Source organism: Eumetopias jubatus, unplaced genomic scaffold, assembly GCF_037043125.1.
Source record: "Eumetopias jubatus isolate StellerSeaLion01/CBP00866 unplaced genomic scaffold, mEumJub1_p1.0 scaffold_3, whole genome shotgun sequence".
NCBI classification, from domain to species: domain Eukaryota; kingdom Metazoa; phylum Chordata; class Mammalia; order Carnivora; family Otariidae; genus Eumetopias; species Eumetopias jubatus.
Genome location: NW_028274809.1, coordinates 162,932,334 through 162,956,507, shown reverse-complemented (window position 1 = coordinate 162,956,507; position 24,174 = coordinate 162,932,334). Strand labels below are relative to the sequence as shown.

The 24,174-nt window shown below is 40.5% G+C and overlaps 1 protein-coding gene and 1 pseudogene across 1 annotated transcript in view; one reads left to right on the top strand and one right to left on the bottom strand.

The window, feature by feature from the left end:
* Positions 1 to 24,174, bottom strand: part of LMO7 (LIM domain 7) — a 192,468-nt gene that overhangs the window by 140,093 nt on the left and 28,201 nt on the right. The window lies entirely within an intron of this gene.
* LOC114211529 (protein FAM204A-like) lies at positions 1,473 to 14,995 on the top strand (annotated as a pseudogene).

Here is a 24,174-nt window from a genome sequence, read left to right as displayed (position 1 = left end):
CCTGACTAGGAGAAACGCTCTGAACTACTTCGCATTGCCTACTTCGATGCCATTTCGTCATCTAATCAAAGTCTAAAGTCAAAATAAGACCGAAGGTCACCAGTGCTATCTGCCTTCTACAAAAGCCTGACAAAAAGGAGTTCGATCTCCTGGAGAGAGGTTATTCTCCAGGAAGACATCATTTGAAAAGGCATTGGATACCTGGTATGAAGCGAAGTTCCAGGTTGAAAGAGCTGAAGTTGGGTAACCAGAGGGAACATGAGTAGCTATCTGCAAGCATGCAGGATCCTAAAGCAAGTAGGAAAGAATTAGGGGATCATAGAACTCCTGCAGGTCATGGGTAAATAACCTCTTAAATAAGAGACACTGAGTGGACTAATAGCCCCGAAACTGGCTGGTGTCTGTTGGCTACTGACCACAGAACAAGGGTCCAGGAGGTCCACAGCTAGTACCGACAAAGCATACTCGAACAGACTGTCAGCTGCTGGGTCTTCCCAGGTAGATGCGAGAGGATCAGAGAGCAAGCTTGAAGGCAGCATCAAGATGGTGGCCTGGTATTAGACTATGCAAACTATGTTAAGCAGGCAAGGGAGGGAAAGACAGGAGGCTGATAAGAAGGAAGAAAGTGAAGAGGTTTTGACTAAGCAGGTTTGTCTGAAGCTGCAAGGTGAGATGCTGAGCAGGCTGCAGCGTGAGATGCTGGGATTTAACAATGCAAAAGTGAAGCCCTCCCACGAAATAACGACATCCTGGATTAGGATGTCAAAGAAAGAGGCTGGAGTAGCAGTGGAAGTCATGGTTTCGGAGGTGAGAGGACTTGATGGGCCCTCCCACTCTACACTGTAATCCCCCAGATGATGGCAGGGTTAGGGTGGAAGGAAAACAGTGGAGGAGGTGCGCAAGCCCGCAATGAATAAAGAGGAACAACAGAGAGGTCAGGTAGGACTGAGGAGGAGGGTGCTGGACGGGGAAGCCCCGCGGTATAAGGCGGACCGGGAAGCCCCGCGGTATAAGGCGGACGGGTAAGCCCCGCGGTATAAGGCGGACCGGGAAGCCCCGCGGTATAAGGCGGACCGGGAAGCCCCGCGGTATAAGGCGGACGGGTAAGCCCCGCGGTATAAGGCGGACATACTTCTATGTAAACTTTCCACCTCGTCTGGAAGTGGCCACTGCCTCCCGCCCAGGGGTGTGCAGGGGGTGGGAATGAGCAAACTCCACTGGGGAAAGCTACAGGAGAAAAATGACTAGGTTTCTCATTTGGGAAAGAGGCAAAAGGAAGGCTTAGGAAGGGGTAGAAGTTGAAACCACAGAATAGTTCCAGAGGGCAGAGTGGAAAGTTCTGGGAGGAAGTACGGGCACCAGGCCAGCAGGCCATGTTTTGAGCACTATGACCAAAACTCCTCCATCTTGGGTAGTTACAAAGGCTGACAGGAAGGACACAGAGGTCAGCTGGGGGCAGAGAGGACCTCTACATGATACTGAACATTTCCATTACACTTAACAGTAAGTCAGGCCAAGACCGAACGAATCATGCGTTTTTTCTTACGACAAACCATTCTACATTTTGAAACTAAACTGAACAAATATCCTCTACCCAACACACACCCAGGAGATTGATGGGATGAATAATACTTCAAACATTAGGTCATTAATCTAGAAACAGTGAGATATTTTGGCTATATTCACATTACCTGAAGCAAAACTAATTTTTTAAAGCTTTCTGAAAACATTCTTCTTAGTCACAGTTTGGCTTAGAAAAACCTTCCAGTTTTGGGGCACCTGGGTGGCTCAATCGGTTAAACGTCTGCCTTTGGCTCAGGTCATGAACCCAGGGTCCTGGGATTGAGTCTAGCATCAGGTTCCCTGCTCAGTGAGGAGTCTGCTTCTCTCTCCCTCTGCCCCTCCACCTGGCTCAGCTCGTGCTCTCTCTAATAAATAAAATCTTTAAAAGAAAAAGAAAAACCTTCCAGTTTTGCTTAAAGAGTACACTTCAAATGGACTTACCAAAATTTTTCATTCACTAAAATTAAACCTCCATTTTTAACTGTAATTTAAAATAAATACTTACAAATACAACATACAAATTATCCCTTATATATTCTATGAAAACTTCCATGAAGTATTACCAGAAAAAGTAATTATTATTCAGTCATTAGAAACAATTGTTTAGCCATCCATTCAACAAAATCAATGTAATTTATGTGCATTTTCTTAGTGCTATGTTAAAGCAATATAGGAGACAAAATAACTTATAAACCTAATTTTATGGAAAAATACACATTAAACAAGGGATAGGCAAACTAGAGCCTCGGAGCCAAACCCAGACCTACCATTCTGTTTTTATAAAGTTTTATTGAAACACAGATTCCAATCGATTGCAATGAGATTTCTCATTACAATGGGCAGAGAGAATGGAGTAGTCCTAACAGAGACATATGGCCCATAAAGCCTAAAATGTTTACCATCTGGCCCCTTGCAGAAAAAGTTTGCCAACTATTGTTATTGACAAAATATCAAGGTTTCATTCAAACACATTAGTGCCAAATGCTGGGAAATATACAAATGTACATAAAACACAGCATGCCCCCCCAGGATCTTTCAAACACAGGACAAAATAAACAATAAAACATGGGCTTGGGCTATGGGTAACAGTTCCAGAGGGCCTGTCAAGAGGCCCTGTGTAGGCAGAGTGAGCCACGGAAGACCCCAGGCAGACCCACACTTTCCTCAGAAAGGGCAACTCAGCAACTTCCCAGGTCCTTGGTTAGAAAGGGTTTCTCTGTCCCAACCCAACCAAAGTGAGAAGGGTAAGGATGCCCCCCATTGGGAAAATGGACATGTTTACAATCGTATTCTGAGAAACATCTACAGCTCAAGGATATGTCAACAGGCTAGAAATCCTATCTGGGACCTGAGCATTTTTTTTTTTTTAAATATTTCATCTTCATTTATTCATGAGAGACAGAGGGAGGGAGAGGGAGGGAGAGGGAGAGAGAGAGAGAGAGAGAGAGAGAGAGAGAGAAGCAGAGGGAGAAGCAGGCTCCCAAGGAGCAGGGAGCCTGATGCGGGACTTGATCCCAGGACCCCGGGACCATGACCTGAGCCGAAGGCAGATGCCCAACCATCTGAGCCACCCAGGCGCCCAGACCTGAGCATTTTGTCCTGTTCCTGGAGGAAGTTCTTCCCATGGTGGGACCAAAGGGGAGCTCAGCCCTGGAGTCACAGACTTCTGGGTGTACAGCCAGCAGGGAAAGTGTACCTTTCTAAAACTATCCTCTTGAAGACTTAACTTTAAGAGAAGATGTGGAATGGGCTGCTTCCTCTTGGCCTAAGTGAAGTGATGTTGCGCTGTGGATAATTAGAAAAACAAATCTCAGATTTCTTTACAGACAGACCAAAAACTGAAACAGGGAAATGTAAATGCATACGAAGCATGCCCTTCTGGAATTTCCTTAAATATGTAGAATCGATTTCAAGAACTGCATTAAAAAAATTCCAAATGTATAACCCCAACCTCAAGATCGGGTGTGGGGGTGGGGGGGTGCGCAGAAAAGCCAAGTTGAAGACCGAAGGGGAATCTCATAGGGAACAACCTTGAAGCCAGTGGAAGAAACATATTCAATATTTTGGAGTCAGTGATAGGTTTGAAGAAAAAGAAAAAAAAAATTGATAAGCCAGGCCTTCAAGAGCATGACTAGGCTGTGGACAAGTAGAACATGGAAAAGACTGAGGAACTCAGCAACCAGCTAGTTACCAGACAGCTTGGTGTAGAAACTCAGAGCTGTCACTAGCTCTGACAAGCCAAAAAGGATGCTGAAAATTCACAGGCTGTTTGAGAAGAGAATAAATGTCTATGGGGATTTGAAGCAAAGAATAGATAGGAAACCAAAACAATATGGGGTAGTGGTATTCTTCAATCCATCTGTGAACTCCAGGTGCTTGATTTACTGGAAAGATTTTCCTGCTTGGGTTAAGTGTGTCAGGAAATTGACAGATGTAGAAAAAAAATAAGCATAAAATTTGGGGGCTAATTATGGAAACTTTTCCATCCTTTTCTAAGGAATTTATCTTAGTGAAATGAATGAAATGGAGCTTTCTGTTATTTGCACAAGAAATCTAAGCATACACTAGGATTTTTAACACTTACATAGACCTACAGTATAAAAATCCATTTCAGTTTTCATCCATTTGGTATAGCATAGCCCATTAGTTTCCAATACTTTCATTCAGCCTAACGGTACTAACCTGGAATTTTGTTTTTAAGGTTGCTATTTGTTTTGTGATGAATCAGTCCGAAGTGCCAAGAAGGTCTCAATTGATACTGTTTTTACAAATGCCATAATTATTCTATTGTTACAAAAATAACTATTAAATCTTTATTGGGAGGCAGTGGAGTTAATATTTCACAGTCACATGGTAAAAGCAATTAAGTTTTACATTCCTTCGAATATATTACAATAAAAAAAAGAGAAGAAAATATAGTAAGTGCCACAGAGAGATATGTACTGAGTTCCAGTCACTTAAGACTGATAATAACAATGTGACCAAATGTTTCTGACAAAACAGATCCTCACACAGACAAGTTTTAGCCCTCCCATAAAACCGGCAGTCACTTTATACAAATACATCCCATAAAGAGTCACTAATAATAAATCCAGAACAGCGATAATACCTTTCATGCTCGCAGAACCTGTAGTTTGTCCCTCATTCCCCCACAGGATAACGGACTGCACGTGTACTGCCTTCTCCTAAATGTTCTTCCTGTTCTAAGGATTTGTTTTTTGATATTGTTTCCACAGACTGTGCCTAGACCCTTCTGTACACATGCTATTAGTCTGTTGTATCTAAAACCCTCTCACACAAAGCTGATTTCAATGTATTTTATCCCTTGGTGTTGGGAGTCAGGAGTAGCTGGGACATGAGAGAGAAATCCTGTTTTGATGAAGCCTCATTTCCCAGTGAATTGACAGAACTGAGTAGCCATTTTTCACTCTATTTTTCACCCCTTATATCATATACATAATTATGGCTGATAGGGGCACCTGGGTGGCTCAGTTGGTTAAATGTCCAACTGTCGATTTTGGCTCAGGTCATGATCTCAGGGTCTGTGCTGAGCATGGAGCCTGCTTGAGAGTCTCTCCCTCTGCCTCGCCTCCCGCCCCTCCCCCACCACAGCCCCCTCACTTGCTCGCTCTCTCTAAAAAAAATTAAAAAGGGGGGGCTGATAAAGTTAACTGCTATTTGAGGACCCACAAAAATGGAGGCCACCCCAGTCGCCCTGCCCTGTCACAAATCTAAGCCTAAGAAAGCCTGCACTTTCAGAAACACTGGTCAAGGAAAACTAACATACGCCAGTCACAATCTTCTGACTCAGCTTTAGCTAGTTCACCTCACCCTAGAAAACAAAGACCTGCTAGCCTTACCAGGAAATCCTTGCTGTCCAAGCCAATCATGCCCTCCTTCCCTGTTGCTGCTTCTAATGTGTTATAAAACTCACTTTTGCCCCAAATCCCTCAGGAATAGTGCTCCCCACTGCTTGTTAGCCACTGTTGAACTGTTTTCCCTTGAATAAAAGACAAACTCATTAGTAAATTGTATTATTTTTTATCATTTGACATGGCCTACATATACTTCCTCTACATCCAGGCTGTTAAAGAGCTTCCTCCATCTTTTCTCATTCTTAAATGTTTGGATCTGTCAGCCACCACCACAGGCCTCACAGAGCTATACATTCAAAGGTAAGCCTGAAAACATGGCTTTCATTTCAACATGTTCTTCATGAGTCATTTTGGTACAAACCATGAACAGCTGAGTACTGAGTTAGTTTCCATAAGTCAAATCCATGTAAATATTCCACAGGCTCTCCTGCTTCCTCTCCTTGACAGGGCCCTGGAGGCTACCCAGGACAGGCAGATGAGAAGATTAAAATGCACTGCCAGGCTTTCATCTTTTAATTGGTTTCTCTTCGGCATTCTTTCGGAAGACAATAGTGTGGGATGAGGCTTCAGTTTCCTCCCACTTTGCACAAACATGAGTCAGCTCTAGCCAGAAGGGGTAAAGACACTCAAATACGTGGTGTGGTGGCCTCATTCCCAGGCGCCAGCAGGGTTCACAAGACACTGCAAACCCAGGTTACTCCAAGATCATATCTGCCTTTTACAGGATGTTTACTAATTCTATGCAAAATGAAAATAAAGGCAAATTCCATGGAAAATCTACACCAAAGGATACTCAGAGGCAAAACATTTTCTCCTTATCTAACAAAGTCTGGGGAAATTACCTGTAGGATAAAGGACTAAAAAGTTATGGAAAACATGCTTAAAATGTCCACTATTACTGCTGTTACACAATAATTTACAAATAGCTGAAGATAGGTGGAATTTACCAGAGTTAATCTAATAAATCCCAATGTCACAGAAGATCAAACCTTGAAGGGGCCTCTAAGATTACCTAAGAGCTGACATCCAAAGCTCTTTGTAAACTGTAAATCACTCTTTGTAAGATGAGAAATTGAAGGCTCTTCACTGAAAGAGATAGGTTAGTAAAGAAAAGACAGTATACGGTAACAAGCACAAGCTTCAAGTTTGACTCACCTGCTGTCCACTTCAGGCTCTGTCACCCTCTAGCTATGTTAGAGAATTTCTAATCCTCTATTTTTCTCTCTCATTGAACCACATTTTCATAAGAAGATTAGCTAATCTTATGCCCTTCCTACAAGACTTTCTGCCTTCGATGGTAAAAATTTTATTTTTTTAAAGATTTTATTTACTTGAGAGAGAGAAAGAGAGAGAGCAAATGAGCACAAGCAGGGGGAGAAGCAGAGGCAGAAGGAGAAGCAGACTCCCCACTGAGCAGGGAGCCCGATGCGGGACTCGATCCCAGGACCCCGGGATCATGACCTGAGCCAAAGGCAGACACTTAACCGACTGAGCCACCCAGGCATAACCTCCATTGGAAAAATTTGAAAGGCAAAAAAAATGACTAAGAATTTCAAAGGGATAAAGTTTGGATACATGAAAAATATTCTTTTCCACTACTCCATACTGCCACTGGATATATTTAAGATATTGCACATGGGTTTAAAAGTGCTGGAAAAGAATAGCTGAGAAGGAATCTGTTAAGAAAAATAAAATTATATGATTGCAGTAAACGACAGTTAGTACTGGGACACAACTTCTTCTTTTTGAAAGACACCGTTAAGAGAGTTTTTTAAAAAAATCAAGCCACTAAAATTTTTCGCAAAACATAACGGATAAAGGACTTCTAGAATATACAACCCTAGAAAACAAACAATCCAATTTAAAAGATATGCAAATAATCTCAACCCTTCATCAGAGAAGACATATGGGTTATGAGCACACAAAAAGGTGCTCAACATCATCAGGTAGTAAAGAGAAAGACTCAAGTTCTGATGTTTGATTTCTGCAGTTTTCAAGCGCCCAGCCCTCCTCTTTCTCTTCAGCCCACATCTGGAAAATGTGATAAGAACACCCACATGCACCAGCTGTCCATTAGCACCAATGGAAATTTTGAAACTCTCTGAGAAAATACAAGCCTGGCTGAAAAAAATGCTCATCCAGGCTCCACCCCTTAAACACGGTAAAATTCCCAAACCACCAATCCTTTCTTTAGCATGTTTCATGCCCAACAAAACTTCAGCTCTTCTCCTTAGTAAATCCTCTTGCTATTTACTATATGAGTGATAAATGTGATTTTACATCCATTGGTAGCTGTGTGTCATTTGTCCTGACATCCATAAATTCCTGGGGGAGCGGGGAGCTACTGCCCATTGTCCAGCAAAGGATGCTAGGTGCTCAAATAAAACCATCAGTCATTAGGAAAATGCAGATTAAAACTAGTGTAAGGTATGATGCATACCTACAAACTTACTACTACTATATCGCGTAGAATGGCTAAAATTTTAAGAACTCACATTAACAAGGGTTGACAAGGGCATGAAAGAACTGGAACTCTCCCACACTGCTGGTGGGAATGCAAAATGGTGCAGCCAAGGTGGAAAACGGTTTGTTAATGTCTGAGAAATTAAATATATACTTATGATAAGACACATCAGTCCCACTTCTCAGCATTTACTCAAGTGAAATAAAAAGCCTGTCATGAATGTTCATAGTGACTCGATAATTGACAAAACCAGAAACCACCCAAATGTCCTTCAAATGGAAATCAATAAACTGCAGTATTTCAGGACTACTGTATTCATTTTCAGCTATAAAAAGGAATCAAGTACTGATACAAACAACACTGATGCGTCTTGCATGTGTCATGCTAAGTAGAAAAAAGCTGGACTCAAAAGACTACAAATAGGATCATTCCATTTATAGGACATTGTCGAAACAACAAAACCACAATGATCAACAAAGACAGAAAACGGATCAGCAGTTGCCAGGGACGAGATGAGGAGGGAAGGGACACAAGGAAATTGGGGGGGGAGGGGGGGATGAGATGCTGAATCTTGACTGAGGGGGCAGTCACACAACTATATGCATTTATCAGAATTCAGTACCTTAGTACCTAAAAAGGATGAATTTCACTGTCAATTATACCTCAGTAAAAAGAGAGAGAGAGACAACAATGTGAAACCGCTATCAGAAATGTTGCCATTATCCAAGAGGATATACAGTGATTCTTAACTTGTCCTGAAAATTAGGAATCACCAGGTCTGTTGGCTAATACTTTGGATTCCCCACCTGTGCCTCCATTCTTGAGTTGGTGGGTGGAAGTCAGAAATCTACAGCATTAACAAACATTCTAGATTACTTTGATGCAGGTGGTCCAAAGACTACAGTGTGAGGTTGTTACATAGCATTATGGCAAGAGTTGATACAAATACCCTCCCATCATTTCTTGATCTGAACAAGCTTTTGTTCCTCTCCAAAGCTCAGCAACTCCAGCTGTTCTGCATATGACTCCGTATGCTACAAAGGCAGAACAGCTATAAATAGAGGAAAGAAGAACTTTCTCACTGCAGGGAGTGGGCACAATAAACATGAGCAAATACCAGATGCTGTATAAGGTCTTTTCCAAACTTCCAATTCTCAGAGAGCTATGGATTTCAGATAATCACCTGTTTAGTGTCCTTGAACAGTTTTACCAAGCTGGAAAGACAAGAAAGAAATGAAATTCACAGGCAAACATGGAATATGACCACAAAGGTTAATCAAAGAACATCTAAACCATCAACTTGTCTGTTTAAGGCAAACTTCAAATGGAGAAAATAATTCTCCATTTTCTAACATTTCATTTACTCCATTCATAACCTAAAGTGGAACATTTATTTTTAGAGAACTACTATGCTGAACTCCCCTGCATAAACCAACAGGAGTAGAGCTGGTCTAATAAAGTAGGGAGGGACGTGCAGGGGGATAGTGTGGTAGAAGATTCTGAGCATCACTGAAAAGCCATATACTCTGTAAATCCCATCCACACACATCATGTCCCAAAGTCTTCATGCAGAGCTCTGCCTGTGGAACCACATTAGCCAACATCCTCAAACAATAAGGTTGCAGGAATAAAGACAAACCCTTTCATTGGGACATCTAGCTAATTTCCACCAAAAGATTTTCAGCAAACTGAGTAAGCTTGGCTGAACAGTGGAATAAACTTAACACATTATTCTATATGTTTGTCTAGTTTCTTCACTAATATATCTCAGAAATCTAGAAAAGTCGCTGACTCATAGTAGGTACTCAAATAATTTTGAATGAATACCTAAACATAAAGTACCTTATAAACATCAATATAAAACATAGCCCCCGTACATTCAAAATATGATCACACACACTGGTAAGAATTAAATGACAATGATTAAATCTCCCAGATTAGAATAATTGCAATTTTTAAAAACCATTAAGTGAATGAATCTCTAATTAGTCCAAGGTATTAGAGTAGATTTTTGTAGAGAGGACTTCCCATGGTCTGTATCTCCCACCCAGGGCCATGCTATCACTCCGACTGTGAGTCGTCATTACTGTTTGGTGTATATATTCTTAGCTATGTCTCTTCTGAATTAAACAAAATCTTTGAAAAACAAATCCAGGAAAAAAAAATATACTTGGGCTCATTCTATACCATAAATAAGGTCTTAAAGGTTTTTTCTAAGAAAGGAAGGTAAGTTATTCTTACCTCCAACACAAAAATAAGAGCTGTGGGCACCTGGGTGGCTCAGTTGGTTAAGCGACTGCCTTCGGCTCAGGTCATGATCCTGGAGTCCAGGGATCGAGTCCCGCATCGGGCTCCCTGCTCAGCAGGGAGTCTGCTTCTCTCTCTGACCCTCCCCCCTCTCGTGTGCTCTCTCTCTCATTCTCTCTCTCTCAAATAAATAAAATCTTTAAAAAAATAAATAAATAAAAAATAAAAATAAATAAATAAAATAATAATAAAAAAATAAAAGCTCCACTACCAGAATTTGATCCAGAAACAAAACTTCACCAGTTTTATATTAAAAGCTTCAATTACAGACTTAAAGTTATAAGTCCAAGTTAGAATTTTAAACATGTAGTAAGTAAAAAGTCTTTTAAGAAAAACTCCTATGTAACAACCAAAGAACTGCCACCTTATTACAGGAAAGTACTACCCCTGAATAGTTGTTTTCTTTGAAAAACAATGGGCAGGCGGGGTATCCTCAGCTTATTTACCTAGCACCCCTCTAAGTGGCTAAAAGCTTTAATAATGCATTGCCTTCTCATTTTTGCTAGCTAGTGAAACAAGGTTTGAGTTTCACATTCAGTTGGTAGCTCTGTGGAATGCATTAAATAAGGAATGCTTTATCCAGAGCAGGACAAACCTAATCTTCAGGTGTGGATTGATATAAAGAGAGGAACATTCACAGAACTCAAAAGAGAATCAACACCTAACAAATTCTTGCTCCCAAACCTGGGTGTTGCATTACCTGCCACATTTCCTCCAGCTTCATTTCCCTCTGTAGTCAAAAACACTTAGAAGGTATTCATATGAATGCAAAGAAGCCAGCTTGAATGCTTGGTTTCTTTGTGTATAATTTAGATATAAAAGGGCAAGATCTGAAAAATCTTTTTTTGTACCTATAATCACATTTATAATCATAAAGATTAATGAGTAGCAACAGTCACTGTTTCATGAAATCAGTCAAATACTCAGTCTAGAGAAAGTCACATACTTAAAAATGCTATACTTGACAGCATAATTCGATTCATCCAGTCCACCATTTACTGATCTTTTACCATGCCCCAGGCGGGATGCCAAGGACACTTTTAACAGGAATGTGACTATATCTATCAGTAGCCTGATTTTGTATATGCAGTCTTTCAGAAACATGTGCAGTTTTAGGGAAAAGTTTGTAAATTTCCCCATGCATTTTAATTATGACTTTGCTTCTTCTAAGAAACACTGTGTAAATGATACCCATCTGTGTGTCTGTCTATGTGTGTGCATGTGTTCGTGTTTTTACAGGGAGACATTTACGAACAGGGAAGCCAGTTTATAAAATGCTGTTCAATTTTGTGTGTTACAAGCATCCTGTCTCATTGAACCACCTTCTTCAACTAAGTTAATAACTCATTCTTTGTCTGTTTAAAGAATAGCATTCCAGCAATGAATGGCAGGGTAACATTTAGATACAGAGCTCTTTCTCAGAGAGCTCACCCACACCTCAGAGAGCGCCTCTAACCACAAAGATGTCTTCGGATTCATCTTGCTGGTTCAGGCTCCAAAAGCATAGAAGAGAGAATATCCTCCAAAAGAGAGTGTTTAGATTATCTCTGGAATGAAAAGAAAATGCTAACGGTGGGATGGTGGGAGGGGGGGGCGGTTAGAAAAGATGTGTCAATCTGAAAAAAAAAAAATAAAGCCCAACTTCCTAAGCAAGTATTTATTTTACAATCATTCACCTAACTCCAATTTGGCTTACAAAATATTTTATCCTGAAAGGAAATACAGGGTATAAATATGTTTGAACATACTTCCATTACAATTTAACATGAAGATAAAATTACAAATAACAAGAAAAGGGAGTTGAAATCAACTCAGAAACCATCTACTCACTATGAACTTTACTGAAGCCGGCAGATTTAATCCAGTAGGTCAATGAATTATTACTTATATTTTCCTCACAATAAAATCTCCATTCTTTAAAGACTGCATACTACTTAGTCCACTACTCAAATCAAGATATTGGCAAAAAAAAAAAAAAAAAACCCAAACGAAAAATACATAAATAAAGATATTGCCCTTATGCTGAAACCAAGCAGATTCTTTCGTTTGAGCGGGTTTTCTCTGCCTTTCAAAACCTAGGCTAAAACTTAGTGAGAAAACCAACATACTTGGTCTGAGATGCCATCATATTTCAGAGTAGTTTTTTGTATGCCCCAATTCTTAGGTTGAATTTGGAGAAGCCAACATATAAGAAATGAAAACTAAGAATTCAGTCCTTCCTTCCGTGTAGTTCCTTTCTTCCACGGTTCTCCGCCCTCTGCTTTGAACTCGCCAACTACCTATGCACAGAAGCACTCTGACCTCTACTGCCAGGGATGGGAACTTTCTCCACAAATGTTTTTACTTCCATTAAATTTGTCTGTGATGTTCACAGCATCCATAAGGTTGTTTCTCAAAGTGTAATTCGCAGTGATTTCCTTCATGGGCCACAAATACTGGGCATCCACACTTTTCACTTTCATTCAAACAGGCAAAGAAGGAAAGGGTAAGACCAAAGAGTGAGCATCAGTCTGTCCCTCTTTGCCTGCAAGGCAACAGCTCTCCTAGAAGCTCAGCCACATCGTCTTCCATGGTACGTGGCCACCCTCAGCACAAAGATATCCAACACGAGCAAATCTTTTCATCAGACTTTACTGACATTTTCACAAACACCAGGGTTCAGACAGTGAAGAGGGAAGAATGGATATCAGGTTCATAACTGGTAATGTCGGCCTTAGGTAGAGGTTTAAAAAAAAAATGAAATCACCTGGGTAGCCATTAGAGGGAAAAATAAAGTTAGATGGATAGCTCCTGCCTTTCATGGAAGTTAATTCCAGGTAAATCAGTAATGTTAAAGCACACAAGATGAACCCACAAAATAACCTAAATAGAACTGGAAGAATTTTTATACTCCAGAAATGAGAAAGGTCTCTAAGATACAAAACCATAAAACCATACAAAACCAGAAACCATAAAAGAAATGATTAATAAATTCAATTACATGTAAATAAGTTTTGTTCATAGAAAACCAAACACAATCAAAACAAACCACCACCTCCCCCCCAACACACACAAATATCTGCAGTTCACACACTAGACAAAGAGCCAAACTTCTTAATAAGTAAAGAGCTCCAACAAAAAGGAGGAAGGGGCTATCAGGAGTTAATAGAAAAGAAAGAAATTGCTCTTAAACACAGATAAATACAAAATCAAAACTATAAGATACCATCTTCATCTTTCTAACAAAGAATAACAATAGGGGTACAGACCCTCTCTTTTGTGGTTGGTGGCATCATAAGCTGGCAGACCCTCAGAAAGGAAACACCAAAATTCAACAGCTGGGAACAATCCTACAATTATGCAAAATGACCTATGCCCAATTTTATTCACTGAAGCATTGCTTATTATTACAAATATCCAAAAAAATGTAAGTATCTATCAAAAGAGGACAGGCTAAATTAAGTTCTAGTTTATCCACTGAATGAAATACAGTGATTACACATATTAGATTTTGCAACTGTAAAGAATTTTTTAACCTTTTATATGTCAATACATAAATGTAGTCAAGCTATATTAAGTACCAAAACCAAGGAATAGTGTATATATTATGTTTCCATTCATACTCTTAAAAATTAATATATGAAAAATGGAGGCTCCCTAAAGCACTATTTCTCAGAAGCCATCTGATTTATTTTTCACCCACTACCCACAGTTGAACTGCGTTTTCCCCACCAAACAGTGGCAACTGAAGGTTACACAGGGCCTTCACAGAGGTGAGGATAGCAGGAGGCTGGCTACGGAACTGCAACTCCAAAGCTGATTTGATATATTTTACTCCTTAGCAAAGCACCTTAAAAGCGTGAGGTCCAAAATGTCTTTACTACAAATGGAGCCAACTGCAGATTTTTTTTTTTTTTAAAGATCTTATTTATCTGAGAGAGAGGGGGGTGGAGAGGACAGAAGGAGAGTGAGAGGGAGAAGCGGACTCCCCGCTGAGGAGCCCAGTGCAGGTCTCAGTCCTAGAGCCCTGAGATCATGGCCTGAGCCGAAGGCAGACGCTTAGCCAACTGAGCCACCCAAGCGCCCCAGCAGATTCATTTTTTTAAACAATTTTCTACTATAATTGAAGGTTGGTGGGGGATTCACTTCCATTTAATCTTTGATGCAATATGTTCATCCATTTTATTTATCTATTTGACAGAAAGAGAGACAGCGAGAGAGGGAACACAAGCAGGGGGAGTGGGAGATGGAGAAGCAGGCTTCCCGCGAAGCGGGGAGCCCGATGCGGGGCTCGGTCCCAAGACCCTGGGATCATGACCTGAGCCGAAGGCAGACGCTTAACGACTGAGCCACCCAGGCGCCCCTACAAACTGTCTTTTAACTTAAAGACATCAGGATGAGCTCAGAAAGCTACAAAATCTCAATTTCCCTACCTAAGGCTACCTTTCGGATTCCCACATTAGTTCAGCCAAGTGTCTACCCATCTAATCACACTTCTCTCCTATTAAGAAATAAAGCCCAAAAAGGGGTGGGAGGTGTGTATATTCCATTCCTCCCTACTTCTCCTGATCAAAGGTCTAAGGCCTTTCCCTGTTCTAAGGGCCTCTAAAGGGTCAACCTTAGGAAGCCAAGCCGACATAGTGTAGAGCAGCCTGCAGTCCCTCCAGGGACCCGAGGACATCCGGGCGCAGCTGTAAGAGTAACCCTGCGCCAGAGACGTTTTCTCCACCCTTGGCACAGACGCCTGTTTCCACCAGCGCGTGGCCCTATCCCATACCCCGAGACCTCTGCCAGTGAGCCACAGTAAGCCTTTACTATCAGCAGAGTATAATACACAGTGCTATACGGAAAGAACACCCAAAATACAGGAAAAAAAAAAAAAGAAGTCCTCGCTGTCACGGATCTCATAACCTCTTTGGGATCCGAAGCTGTGAACGCATGCATGCCTGCCCACACAAGCAGCCCCTGGCTTTTCACAAGAGCAGTTTTCACAAACTAGAAGACTCAGTGCATAAGCACAAAAGGGCTAGGATGGCCTGTGATAGATGAGGCCAGGCAGGGCAATGCTATGCTTTTCTTAATCTCATTCCCCTCTATGGAGCAATCTCTCCTCACCTTATCATCCAGACTTCCTGAAAGCGAATTCTACACTCCCTATCACTACCTCTGCGTCTCCAATTTACTTTGCAGTGAACTCCAATTGGTTTTCCACCTTCACTCTGAAATTGCTCTAATGAAGCCACTCGTGGTTCTCATTCATTTTTCTGAACTTTGATACTGTTTATTTCAACATTTAACTCTTTGTGGGTCACAGACCTGTTTGGAAAGCTGATGAATGCTGTAAACCTGCTCCCTAGAAAATTCATACACACATACACTGTAGAGAGAGTCCAGAAACCTCCTGAAACCGAATCCTAAGCCAACTGGATCAGCAGATCCTAGGTTAAGAACTGCTGACCACTTGCTTAGTTTCTGTAACAATTTTTCTTTACAAATTACTCCACTTACATTTTTATCTCCTTCCTGGGCTCTTCTTCCTATGCCTACCTCTTAAACATGGCTATGAATTCAGGGTTATGACTTCAGGTCAGTCCTCTCATTCAAAACACTCCTCCCTTATTCATCCATCCTCATGACCTCAGTCGGCATCGGTAGGCTTACATGTTCCAAATCTGTATCTGCAGCCCAAACTTCACGTCTAGGAGTCCCACTTCCATAACCACCACTTGGGGGAGAAATCCATGTTGGCTAACATCATACTCAACATGGCCAAAATTAAATTCAGTGAATTACGTTGTCTTTCTATAATCTCTCTCTCTCTCTCAGTTAATAATGTCAACACAATATGATTCCACTTCATGGATGGCCAAGTAGCTCCTATCGGACCAACTCTCCCACAAATAAGAACTATGAATTCAGGGGGTGCCTGAGTGGCTCAGTCCATTAAGCGTCTGCCTTCAGCTCAAGTCATGATCTCAGGGTCCTGGGATCAAGCCCCGTGTCGGGCTCCCTGCTCAGCAGGGAGTCTGCTTCTCCCTCTCACTCTCCCCCTGTGCTCTATCTCCCGCTCTCTCAAATAAATAAGTAAAATCTTAAAAAAAAAAAAACCCAAGAACTATAAACTCAGGATTAACATATATTTTTTTAAAAAATAGTATTTAAAGGCACTGGAGAGCAGATTAAAGCAGGCAATCACTGGAGGGGAGTCGATATGTGGATGACAGAACTACACCAGATGAGTTTTCAGTTGTTAGGGTTGACAGCCTGACAAAAGGCCCCTGTCTATACCAGGCACATGCCGAAAATTCTGGTAAAAAACCCACAGTCTCATTGGGCTTCAGAACTAGAGAACAGCGTCCAGGGCAACCACAGTAACTGGAAAATGAAAGCAGAATGCCAAGCAAGAGAGGGCTAGAGAGAGGAAATCATCAAAACTCCTCCCAAATCTCTACATGGCTCCGAAGCACAGACGTGCAGGCAGGCTCCAAGGGCCGCAGCTACGGCCAAGACCAAGTGAAGTGAGAGCTAAGCTGTCATCACTGCAGAGAAAACAGAATTTGCAGCCAAATTAAGTGCCTGGTTCAACAACAACAACAAAACCCAAACAAACATTTTTTGGCAAAATGTAACAGAACTAAGAGTTTCCACAACTTATTTATAACATCCAGGATATGATCCAAATTACTTGACATAAAAGAACCATGAAACAGGGGCTTATTCACAAAGGAAAAGACAGTCAAGGGAGACTCCAAGATGTTCCAGATGCTCTAATTAGCAAGCATTTTGAAGCAGCTCTCATTCCAACACTAGAGTATAGAAAGCAAAAATGCTCATAACACTGAAAGAAAATCTCAGCAGAGAAATATAAGCTATGAAACTGAAGAACAATGACAATAAATGAGCCAAATGAAAATTCAGGGACTGAAAAATTAAGTATCGGAAATAAAAATTTCACTGGGTGGGATTAACAGCAGAATGGAGATGACAAAGAAAAGTCAGTGAACTCGCTGAAGATATTGAGGACACATTAAAGATGGATCAATATCAATTATTCGATCTAAAGAACAGAAAGATGGAAGATTGCAAAGTGAATTCTAGGGGCACGTGGGTGGCTCAGATGGTTAAGCATTTGCCTTCAGGTCAGGTCATGATCCCAGGGTCCTGGGATCGAGTCCCGCATCGGGCTCCCTGCTAGGCGGGGAGCCTGCTTCTCCCTCTGCCTCTGCTTGTCTCTCTCTCTCTCTCTCTGACTCTCATGAATAAATAAATAAAACATTAAAAAAAAGTGAATTCTAGGCATCTGTGGAACAACATTAAAATGTCTAACATAACTGGATAACAATTGCAACCGATGTCCCAGAAAAAAGGAGAGTGAGAATGGAACAGAAAAAACATTTGGCCAGATACTGGCCAAAATTTCTCAAAATTTGGGAAAGGTGTTTGGTGATTGTTGAGGAGTGCCATCAAAAAGATGTGACCTCAAAGGGCCCATAAGCTGGGCTTGGGCACCGGGAGGCTCCTCAGCTCCTGCCCGTCCTTGGAATGTGGCCTTTGCTTGCCTCTCCTGCTTCAGAGAGTGCTCCAAGGACACAGTCCTGAGACTGTGCTATGACTGAACAGTATATGTAACTGAACGTAGTTAAGGCCTCTTTATACACTTTCAGGATTTGGCAGGTAGGTACAGGGATCTACACATCTCACGCTGCCCAATACAAGACTCATATGTAAGTTCTCTTTGCTTATTAAAACTGCCACCTGCCCAGCTGGGGAGTGGCCTGCCTCTTTCTCTGGTCTCTCCCTGCCCTCTGAGTACAGGGGCCAAATTCAGATTACACCAGGGAAGCTTCCAGGAGGGTTACAAACCAGGAGTGAGTCAAGAAGATAAGCAAATCCTACTAAGCAGGGTATGTACAAAGAACGTGACACATGGGCACATCAGAGTCAAAGTGCTAAAAACTAACTGGAACCAGAAAATCTTGAAAGCAGAGAAAAATGCCACATTGCGTGGTGTAGTGCACTGATCTGAATTACAAGTTACTTCTCATCGGGGCAATAAAAGCCACAAAACAGTGAAACATTCATTCATTCATTCATTCATCTTTGCAGGGTGGGAGGGGTGGGCAGACACACACACATTACCTTTAAAATGCTGAAAAAAAAATTACACATCCACTCGGCTCATAATAGCACACAGCATCCCACATCAGAAATCTGGGAGTGAGCTGGACATCTTCCTCCCATTCAACCCCTCCCAGGACAACGAATTCTACCTCCTTTGGGTCTTTTGGCACTACCACATCTATCTCAACAAAAAGTAGCTTGAGCCCTCGCATCTTTCCTGAATTATAGAAATAGCTGTTTAACTAGTCTCTCTGGCCCCCAAAACTTCGTGTTTCACATCACAAGCCACGCTAGGAATACTGATCATGTCAACCTCTTGCAAAAGTCGTTCAATGACTCCCTACCACACTCGAGATAAAATCCAAACTCTTTAGAACAGCATTCTCAGAGTTTTGGGCCTCAGGACCCCTTTATACTCTTAATTATTGAAGGCCCCAGAAAGCTCTTGTTTATGTAAGGCTGACGTATCAGTATTTGTCATTTTAGAAATTTAAAGTGAGGGACGCCTGACTGGCTCAGTCAGTGAAGCGTGCAACTCTAGAGCTTGGGGTTGTGAGTTTGAGCTGCACGTTGGGTATAGAGATTGCTTAAAAAATAAAATCTTAAAAAAATCTTTAAAAAATTCAATTTAAAATGAGAAACTTTTCAAATACAAGAACCCATAAGTGCATATCCCATTAAACATGAGAGCAATGATGTCATCACAGATCATGTAGCCTCTGGAAAATTCTCTGCATACACTTGAGAGATTGAGCAAGAAAAGACAAATAAAATCTTAGTATTGTTTTAAAAATAGTTTTGAACTTGTAGACCCCTCCCAAAAAAGGGGTCTCAGAGCCCACATCTGCTTTACATGATTCCCTCTGGTGCCCAGTTGCCCCTGTAAGGTTCAGCTATTCCAAACTTGGGGCAATTCCCTGAGCACACCACCTCATTCTAGAATTAAGAGCAGAAATGAGAACACTTTAGGAAGGTTTCTACTTTTTGAAGTTTCTAAATCCTAACCAAAAAAAAAAAAAATTAAGACATTGGGGAAATCTCATTTTGAAAAATAAAAATTAAAAATTATCCATAGTAATATCCAACTTCCAAATATAAACCAGTCTGTTATCAAGTTTTATTTTTTTATTTTTTTAAAGATTTTATTTATTTATTTCACGGAGAGAGACACAGCGAGAGAGGGAACACAAGCAGGGGGAGTGGGAGAGGGAGAAGCAGGCTTCCCGCGGAGCAGGGAGTCCGATGTGGGGCTCAACCCCAGGACCCTGGGATCATGACCTGAGCCGAAGGCAGATGCTTAACGACTGAGCCACCCAGGCGCCCCTGTTATCAAATTTTAAAATGTATGGGATCGATGGGGCGCCTGGGTGGCAAAAAACTGTATGGGATCGAGCCCCACGTCGGGCTCCCTGCTCAGCAGGGAGTCTGCTTCTCCCTCTTCCTCTGCACCTCCCCACTGCTCCTGCTCCTGCTCTCTCTCTCTCTTGTTCTGTATCTCTCTTTCAAATGAATAAAAAAAATTTCTTTAAAAAATGTATTTCATTGTAAATTGTAAGTATGCTCTATGTCAATAACAAAAAAAATTACCAAGTTAAATGTTTTAAATTTTGACTCCAAATTAAGACAGATACACATTAGAACATTCTTAGAACAAACATTGGGAAAAAAGTCCTAATACTTTATGATTTTTTAATCTAAATATCCTCTAACACTTTTCATTACCTGGAAAATAGAATCTTAAATCAAAATTATACATTTAGTTGAGTAACAATCAACACTTGTAGAAATCCCTACCATATGGATATCTGGTTTCTAGCCACCAACACTGAATAGCTATAGAACACATAAAATATAGGCCAGGTAGATAAAAAATGCTTCTGAATTAGAACTCTATTAAGTTATTTAATACATTCAGAATAAGACTTATTTAATAAAGTAATAAAGTAAATAAAATTAATTTATAAAATAACAATCCAAAAGTAAATCTCATCATATAAAGTTTATAAATATCTAAATGACAACTTGCAAATATCCAAAATATGAACTTTTTTAATAAAGATTTTATGTATTTATTTGAAAAAGAGAGAGAGAGAGAGCACAAGTGGGGCTGGGGGTGGGGGGGCTGGAGGGAGACAGAGGGAGAGGGAGAAGCAGACTCCCCGCTGAGCAAGGAGCCCAATGCAGGGCTCAATCCCAGGACCCTGGGGTCATGACCTGAGCCAAAGGCAGATGCTTAACGACTGAGCCATGCAGGCACCGCACAAATATCTAAAATATATAAGGAAAAATTACTAAGCTATGGAAAAGAAATCATAGCCTTTAAAACAGGAAAAGAAACTATCAGAACAGATTTGTTTCTGAACTTTAACTAGTTCTAAAATTTACACTAAAACATTTGAGGGGGCACCTGGGTGGCTCAGTCGGTTAAGTATCCAACTCTTGATTTCGGCTCAAGTTATGATCTCAGGGTTGTGAGATCAAGCCCCATGTGGGGCTCCCTGCTAAGCATGGAGTCTGCTTGATATTCTCTCTCTCCCTCTGCTTCTGTCCCTCCCTCCCACTCTCTTTCTCTCAAAATAAATAAAATCTTCCAAAAAAATGAGAATTTTCAAAAAGCTTTAAATTTCTAAAGAAATTACTAAAAAATCTAATATATTCTACCCAAGAGCATGAAAACAAATTTAAAACTATGAAGCATTTAATTCATAATAGCCTTTCTATTTCCTCAAAAACAAACAATATTATTTAAAAATTTTCATTCTACACACATATCTGACCTTCATATCATTATGCTAATTTTTTTAATTTTTTTAAAGATTTTATTTATTTATTTATTCATGAGAGACGGGGGGGGGGGAGAGAGAGAGAGAGAGAGAGAAGCAGAGGGAGAAGCAGGCTCCCAAGGAGCAGGGAGCCCGATGCGGGACTCGATCCCAGGACCCTGGGATCATGACCTGAGCTGAAGGCAGACGCTTAACCATCTGAACCACCCAGGCGCCCTATGCTAATTTAAATGGGGGTAATACCAGCTTTAGGACACCTCAGGTATGATCATATAAATAAGGCTTGGGGCACCTGGGTGGCTCAGTCCATTAAGTGGCCAGCTCTTGATTTCAGCTCAGGTCATGATCTCAGGGTCTTGGAATCAAGCCCCACAATGGGCTCCATGCTCAGTGGGGAATCTGCTTGAGGATTCTTTCTCTCCCTCTCCGTGTGCCCCTCTCCCCACTCACATGCACACGTGTTTCTCTTACGCTCTCTCTAAAATAAATAAATATATCTTTAAAAAAAATAAGGCTTGCCAAGTTGGCTGCAGAAAATCATCTTATACAGGGGCGCCTGGGTGGCTCAGTCGTTGAGCATCTGCCTTCGGCTCAGGTCATGATCCCAGGGTCTTGGGATTGAGCCCTGCATCGGGCTCCCTGCTCAGCAGGAAGACTGCTTCTCCCTCTCCCACTCCCCCTGCTTCTGTTCCCTCTCTCGCTGTCTCTCTCTCTCTGTCAAATAAATAAATAAAATCTTTAAAAAAGAAAGAAAATTATACTAATTTTGTACTATGAACATATAATGTATAAAAGATGGGGATTATGAGATCCATAAGTATATAATCCACTCTAAATGTTTAACTATATTAAGGTGGATCTTAAGGACTAGAAAACATTTCTTTGTAATTCTATAGAAAGCAAGAAGCCCAACTTGATAAGAGGTCACATTCTTATGTTCTCTTAGCCAACCTGAATAGTAAAATTAAAATCAAGCAACCTTTTAGATTAAAAAAAAACGTTTAAGGGGCGCCTGGGTGGCTCAGTCATTAAGCGTCTGCCTTCTGCTCAGGTAATGATCCCAGGGTCCTGGGATCGAGCCCCGCATCGGGCTCCCTGCTCAGAGGGAAGCCTGCTTCTCCCTCTCCCACTCCCCCTGCTTGTGTTCCCTCTCTCGCAGTCCCTCTCTTTGTCAAAAAAATAAATATTTTTTAAAAAACCATTTAAGAATTCATTGACAGACTTCTCACATTCATCTTTCCCCATCCCCAAATCCCATTTACCAAATATAAAAACAAAATAATCTGAGGCACCACTGGAGAGAGCAAATATCACAGCAAACAGCACTAGAGAAAGAATCTTGGTACAGGGAAGAGTATCAAGGGAATTTCTGGAAAGAAACTAGCTGAAAAAAAGTCTAGGAAATAGTCAATCCTAAAAAACATATATTTTCAAAGTCGATAAACTTATTTTACTCTAGCACTGTGTCTAATCTGGAGTACTTATTTTACATAGCATGCTGAATTCAATAAGAATTAGAAGTCAAACACTTCTAAATTTTCATAGTCACTAAACATAAATGAGAGATGTAAGCTTTTTTCCTAGTTGGAAATATTTTTCAGCTATCAACTATGAAACAAATTTTTCCCAAGAACACATATATCTATTATTGCCTTATGAAGATATTTAGAAAGATCCTTTCAAGGACCAGAAGTTATCTAAATTAAAATCAGCTTTGTTATTGGATTCTAAACGTATCATGCCGTTAGTAAAAAAAAAAAAAAATTCATTTGGCATATATTAACTTCTAGATGTGAATACACAGGGACAAAGATATTCATTTTTCTTTAGTCATTTTGTTACTTTAGTTTACATAAAAAAATTCAGTCATTGTGTAACTCGATTTAGTTTATATTAAAAAAGTCATGCAAATTTTTCTAATTTTATAACAAGTGATACAGGCATGTTTTAGATCTTAAAAATTTGACATAAAGACCAGAAATGGCCCCGAACTAAAATATACCACCATTCATCATTAGCACTGATGCTTCACAAGATTTTTGAAACATAAGAGGTTTTTATGTTCTAAATATTTAGAAGTCCTGTTTTCTTTTTTTTTAAGATTTTTTTTATTTGAGAGAGAGAAAGTGAGAGAGAGAGCAAGAAAGCACAAAAGAGGGGAGGGTCAGAGGGAGAAGCAGACTCTCCAATGAGTGGGGAGCCCAATGCAAGACTGGATCCTGGGACACCTGAGCTGAGGGCAGACACTTAACTAAATGAGCCACTCAGCCGCCTAGTCCTGTTTTGTTTCTTAAAGAAAAAACAAGCAGTAATTAAATTTGTAATACAATAAATTTTATCACTTTTTTTTCATTACACCTCAGGAAGAATTTTTGTTATTGCTGCAGTTAATCCTGTTGCTGTTTTTACCTTTTAACAGTATGCAGTGTCTTTATCTTGTTTCCCTCAGTGTAACATTTTGTAAATGATTAAAGACAATTAAAGGTAAATCTAAATCCATTTAATCTTACACTTAGCATTTGGCTGATATTTAAAGCATATTAAAGCTCCAAAATTTAAATCCAAAACTGAACTTTAAGTTATATTAAAGAAGCATGTAATATAGGGGCACCTGGGTGGCTCAGTCGTTATGCGTCTGCCTTCGGCTCAGGTCAGGATCCCAGGGTCCTGAGATTGAGCCCTGCATCGGGCTCCCTGCTCAGCCAGGAGCCTGCTTCTCCCTCTCCCACTCCCCCTGCTTGTGTTCCCTCTCTTGCTGTCTCTCTCTCTCTCTCTGTGTCAAATAAATAAATAAAATCTTTAAAAAAAAAAAGAAGCATGTAATATAAAAAGCAATCAAAAGTATGCCTGAACTCTGACTAAACATTTTACAAATCTGAATTTAAAATATAGATAGCTCCAAAAAAATAATAAATGAAATACAGATATCTCAGAGAAAATCTTCGATAGCTAAGTCTTATATTTAACAACGAGAACAAAATTATTACATTTCCTAGAATCAGGTAAACCATACATACAGTCATGAAGGATAACTCAAAAGCTCCTTAGTAATAATCAGTATTCTTGCCCCCTCCATAATGTA